We start from the raw sequence: 4807 nt of genomic DNA, 5'->3' as shown, positions 1-4807 counted from the left end.
AAGTATAAAAGTTTAGCCAAGCAGCGCCATGATGAAAACTCAAAGGAGAAGTTAGAGATGAGGGGAAAGAGAGGCATGTGTCTATAATCGTATTTCTCCTCCCCTCTTTTACCCGTTAATTCACCCTTTCTCAAGCCTACAAAATCTCCTACAAATATTCTAAATAATAATATCAAAATCTGACTAATTAAGGAAAATATTAAAAATAAAACGAAGTCCTAATATAACTAGGAAAGTGGTGTTTTTTTTCAGCTGGAATTTTCGTGCACCAGATCTAGAAGCACTTGAAAATAAACCGCATCAGGTATTAGAATTTCAGGCAAAGGAACATTCCAGAAGGTCAGCAGTGCAGGTGCAGCAACTTCAAGCCCGATTTCAACCTTGATGCAACCAATATCTCTCAAAAATCAAGAAAATTGTAGAGCTGTTTCTTGGAGTTCCATAGCATCTTGAATCATCTCAATCGGAGCTCTAATGAGAGAGTTATGCCCAAAATTACGAAGCAATGTCGAAACTGTCCAAAATCGCCCAATTAGTTAAGTTTTGCACTTAATGCCTTCATTTGCATCCTAAATCAAAATATAAGAATAATGAGTACATTTCGGCACCAAATAAGTATAAATGACTAGACATTAAGGGAGAAAAATATGACAATTTGCATTCTCATCAAATTCCCCCACACTTAACTTTTGTTTGTCCTCAAACAAAACTCAAATTCACTTTCCCAAAAACACCAAGGTTGCAACGCCATCAACAAAGAACGACCAAGTTCTTCAAAACTCATAACATATCATGAAAAAACATTCTTAAACAACTTACAATTATTTAGTAAACATGTTCACTCGAAGATGGAGTAAACTAAATATGTAGACCCTCATGGAAATAAACACTCGACTCTCATGTGTTTGAAGGATATGTGTTTCACTCAAATTCATTCTAATGGAAATGATCTACCATAGGCTTGCATATCTTCTCATTCTCCATACCTGGGATCACATGCATAACACGAATCAAAAGGACTTTTCAAGGGTTGTAACGGGGTTTAGGATAAAGGTGGGAAATATTTAGGAATGTAGCTCAAAAGCCATCGAAACTAGTGGAGCAAAAATGAATCAACTCAAGCTCGAATATATAACATATGTAAAACCAATCACTCCATTCAGCAGCTTTTACCTTTGTATCACTTATAAACAAACCCCTTTCTTGGAATTTTAGGAGGAATTATGAACATGGACCGTTTGTAACATCAAAAACAATTTCCTCCATCACTTCCTTTCTTCTTTTCTATCTTTCTTTTTTTTCAAATTTTTTCTTCTCACCAAAATTACATCAACAATGGAACTCACGAATTGAGAATGAAAACATGTTCCATTTCACCATTCATAGCCATACCACAAATCCATACACCTCCACACTTATTTTTTGCACACCTATACATATCACAATGATGAACAATGCTCCACTAGCTCTACGGCTTGGGTAAAGACATTGTTTTTGGGGTTTAAAGCTTGTAGCGTGGGTTCACAATGAACGGAAAAAAACAAAAAAACAAAAAAACAAAAAAAAACAAAAACTAATAAAGCTCAAAGGTTTTCAACAAAAGTGAAAATTAATTACAATGTAGGCTATTTGGCTTAAGTAGCTTATAACAAAGAGGGCCTTAATCATATTCATTAATGCATGTGTCAATATGACCTCAAAGAGAATCAAGGCAAGTTCTAGAGAAACAAATCCATGGAAGAATATCTTACATGAAAGAATAATGAGACTGATATAGATGTGTCAGTCTAAAGGCTCAAAATCTCACCAGCTTTTGTCTACTAAATTTAGTCACTACCATTTCTAAGGAAAATAACTAGACTAATTAATTCTAAGCTAGAAGATCACTTATTCAATTATGTTATAAATTTTTCAAGCTTAATTGAATCTTGCTCATGACATACACAACCAAAAATCTTTAAAAACCACAAAAACAAAGAGCAATTTTTTTTTTTCAAAAATAAAAAACTAAAACACAACCTTAATCCCCTCCCCCATAGTTAAAATTTACGTTGTCCCCAATGTAAGGTGAAATGCGAAGAAAAGGCAAAAATAACCAAAATATAAATGCAAAAATAAAAAGACAAGAAAAAGAACTCCCCTTGGGTTGCCTCCCAAGCAACGCTTTTGTTTATTGTCGTTGGCTCGACTCAATGCTTTCTTCTTCAATCAGTATAAATCGGATCCTCAAGGTCCAATTTTGCCACATTCTCTACTTGTAAACCTTCATAGAAAGGCTTAAGTCTATGGCCATTCACCTTGAACACTTTGGAAGTAGCTAAACTTTGAATTTCAATTGCACCATAGGGAAAAAAATTAGTAACAACAAAAGTCCAATCCAATGAGAACGCAACTTACTTGGAAACCAACGAAGCCATGAATGGTATAGAAGGACTTTTTGACCAACTTTAAACTCCTTCGTAGAGATCATCTTGTCATGAAAAACCTTCATCTTTTCCTTGTAAATCCTTGCACTCTCATAGGCATCATTGTGAATTTCCTCTAACTCTTGTAGTTGCAACTTCCTGTGTTCACCACTTTCATCCATCTTCATGTTAAAACTCTTGATAGCCCTATAAGCCTTGTGTTCTAACTCAACTGGAAGCTTGTATGGTTTTCCAAACACCAACCGATAAGGTGACATACCAATGGCATCTTACATGTAGTCCTATACGCCCACAATGCATCATCCAAGCACAAACTCCAATCTTTTCTACTTGTATTGACCGTCTTTTCAAGGATGGACTTGATCTCTCGATTTGACACTTCCGCTTGTCCACTAGTTTGCAGATGATAGGCAGTTGACACCTTGTGGGGCACCTGGTACTTTCTCAGCAAAGTCTCTACAGTTCGATTCCAAAAGTGAGTGCCTCGATCACTTATTAGAGCTCTTGGAATTCCAAACCTGGAGAATATGTTAGACTTTATAAAATTTGTAACAACTTTAGAATCATCAGTCCTGGTGGCTTTAGCTTCCACCATTTCAAGACATAATCAACAGCAAGAAAAATATAAACATAATCGAAAGATACAGGGAATGGTCCAATGAAATTGATGCCCCAAACATCAAAAATTTCACAAATAGTATGGGGGTTTGTGGCATCTTATTCCTTTGGGATATATTACCTATCTTTTGACAATGTTCGCATGACTTACAAAAAGAATATGAATCTCAGAATAAAGATGGCCAATAGAAACCACATTCTAGCACTTTTCTCGTTGTCCTCTTAGCTCCAAAGTGACCTCCACAAGCATAAGAATGACAAAAGGTATTTGGCATTTTCAGGAACACACCTTCTTATCACTTGTTCTGCACAATGCTTCCATAAGTATGGGTCATCCCACACAAAGTATTTGGCATCACTCTTGATCTTTTCTCTTTGAGCCTTAGATAAACTGGGAGGTAACATATTAGTAACCAAATAATTTACAATATTTGCATGCCAAGGTAATGTTACACTCATGGAGAACAATTTCTCATCAAGGAACGTTTCCTGTAGACGAAGTTCATCCTCATCATGAACCAAACGACTCAAATGATTTGCAACACGATTTTCTATCCCTCTTTTGTCTTTGACCTCCAAATCAAATTCACTCAAGAAAAGTATCCATCTTATTAATCTTGGTTTTGCCTCTTTCTTTGTCATCAAATAACGAATAGCAGCATGATCAGAGTAAACAATGATTTTAGTACCAAGCAAATAAAATCGAAACTTTTCTAAAGCAAAACAATAACTAAAAATTATTTTTCAGTAGTAGAAAAATTTCTCTGTGCATCATTCAAAGTCCTTGAAGCATAATAAATGGCATGAGACGCTTTTCCAATTATTAGACCCAATACAGTGCCTACTGCATAATCACTTGCGTCACACATTATCTTGAAAGGAATGTTCCAGTCAAGGGGCTGGATAACTGGGGTAGAAGTCAACAATTCTTTCAGCTTATCAAACGCCTTTTTACACGCCTCTTCAAACTCAAAAGCCACATCCTTTTGTAGCAACTTGCATAGGGGTAATGCTATTTTGGAGAAGTCCTTGGTGAACCTTTGGTAAAAACTTGCATGTCCAAGAAAAGAACGAACTTCCCACGCACTAGTGGGATAAGGTAAAGATTGAATAATATCAACTTTAACTTTATCTACCTCAATTCCCCTAGATGAAACAACATGACCCAAAAATATACCTTGTTCAACTATAAAATGACATTTTTCAGAATTTAACACAAGGTTAGTTTCTATGCATCTTTGAAGAATAGGTGTAAGGTTATGCAAACAATTTTCAATGGAGTCTTCATAAACTGTGAAATCATCCATAAAGACTTCTATGATATGCTCAATATAATCTGAAAAATGCTAACCATACACCTTTGGAAAGTGGGTCGGGCGTTGCAAAGGCTAAAGGGCATGCAACGATATGCAAAAGTCTCGAATGGGCATGTAAAAGTCGTCTTTTCTTGATCCTCCGGAGAAATTGCAATCTGAAAATAACCTAAATAACCATCAAGGAAACAATAGTAAGAATGACCAACTAACCTTTTAAGCATTTGATTAATAAAAGGTAAAGGGAAGTGGTCCATGGGTTACAGCATTTAATTTTCTATAATCTATACAAACCCACCACCCATTTTGAACATGGGTAGGAACTAACTCATCATTCTAATTTTTCACAATAGTTATTCGAGTCTTTTTAGGAACCATTTGAATCGGGCTAACCCAATTGCTATCCAAAATAAGATAAATCACTCCAACTTTAAGAAGTTTAAGGATCTC

The sequence above is a fragment of the Quercus suber genome, unplaced genomic scaffold (genome assembly GCF_002906115.3).
Source record: "Quercus suber isolate HL8 unplaced genomic scaffold, Cork oak 2.0 scaffold_442, whole genome shotgun sequence".
In the NCBI taxonomy this organism is placed as follows: Eukaryota; Viridiplantae; Streptophyta; class Magnoliopsida; order Fagales; family Fagaceae; genus Quercus; species Quercus suber.
This window is presented reverse-complemented; position numbering follows the sequence as displayed.